The sequence below is a fragment of the Triticum aestivum genome, chromosome 2D (assembly GCF_018294505.1).
Source record: "Triticum aestivum cultivar Chinese Spring chromosome 2D, IWGSC CS RefSeq v2.1, whole genome shotgun sequence".
Taxonomy (NCBI): Eukaryota; Viridiplantae; Streptophyta; class Magnoliopsida; order Poales; family Poaceae; genus Triticum; species Triticum aestivum.
The window spans coordinates 638,286,453-638,288,140 of record NC_057799.1 but is presented as its reverse complement, the minus strand read 5'-3'; positions in this window follow the sequence as shown (position 1 = coordinate 638,288,140).

Below are 1,688 nucleotides of genomic sequence, written 5' to 3'. Positions count from 1 at the left end.
CTCCATGCCGGTCCCTCGGGCTCCGGCTCCGGGCATCCTTGGGCCCCACCCGGCGGGTCACCAGGCCCTCTTCGCCGCGCAAAACGCCGCTCCCTACAACGGCTATGGTGCCCCCCCCGCCGGCGCCCGCCTACGGGTCCGTGCCGGCCTATGGCGCCGCCGCCGCGCCGGCCTATGGGGCCGCGCCCGCCTACGGCGCCGCCGCCGCCGCTCCGGCCTTCGGGGCTACTCCCGTGCCGGCCTACGGAGGGTGCTACCCTCCTCAGGTGCCGCCGCCGTCGGACCCGGCCTTGCTCGCTGCACTGCACTCCGCCCCGTCACCGAGCTCCTATGGTGGCGGTGGTGACTGGTACATGGACTCGGGCGCCACTGCTCACATGACTGCTCATCCCGGTAACCTCACATCTGCCACTCCCGTTCATACTCCCACCCATATCACCGTTGGTAACGGTTCCTCCCTACCCATTACTCACGTCGGTCATATGTCTTTTCCTTCTACTTCCACTCCTGTGCATATGTCTAATGTTCTTGTGTCTCCTGACTTGGTCACTAATCTTGTTTCCGTTCGTCGCCTTGCTCGTGAGAATCCTATAACTGTTGAATTTGACGATATCGGTTTTTCTGTGAAGGACGCCCGTACACGGATGGTGCTCCACCGATGTGATAGCCCGGACGAGCTTTATCCAGTGCATCCCTCCGGCGCCACCACCACCCGTCGCCCCGCCGCCTTCGCCGCCAGTGTCGATCTTTGGCATGCCCGTCTCGGTCATCCCAACTCCACCGTTATGCGTCAGATTCTTCAGAGTTTTTCCTTCTCATGTAATAATGTCGACAATCACACTTGTGAGGCTTGCCGTCTTGGCAAGCACGTTCGTCTTCCCTTTAGCGAGTCTACAAACATTTCCACCTTTCCGTTTCAGTTATTGCATAGTGATGTTTGGACGTCCCCGGTTGCTAGCAACACGGGTTATTTATACTATTTGGTGATATTGGATGATTTTACTCATTATGTGTGGACCTTCCCTCTCCGTCGCAAGTCCGACGCTCTTGCCACACTCACCGCTTTTTATTCATATGTCACCACACAGTTCGGTCGTCCCATTCTCGCCTTGCAAACTGACAACGGCAAGGAGTTTGACAACGTTGCCGTCCGCAATTTACTTGCGTCCCCCGACACCATCTTTCGCCTCACCTGCCCCTACACGTCTCAGCAGAATGGTCACGCCGAGCGCGTCCTTCGCACGCTTAATGACTGTGTTCGCACGTTGCTCTTCCACTCCTATGTGCCTGCTCGGTTCTGGCCGAACGCGCTCGCGACTGCCAGTCTCCTCATTAACATTCGCCCCTGTCGTTCCCGCTGGAACTACACCCCTCACCAGCTCCTCTTTGGTGCAGTTCCATCTTATGATGGTCTTCGTATTTTCGGGTGTCTCTGTTATCCTAGCACCGCGTCCACTGCTCCTCACAAACTCGCACCCCGGTCACTCCCTTGCATCTTCCTTGGCTATCCTCCCAACACCAAAGGTTACCGGTGCTATGATCCAGTCTCCCACCGCGTTTTCACTTCGTGGCATGTGTACTTTGATGAGCTCGTGTTCCCGTTTCAGCAGGTACCATCACCTTCGGAGTCTTCTGGTGGACCGCCCAGCCGCGCCCCGGGTTCGGCCCTGCCCGCGCTCCCCGCGCCG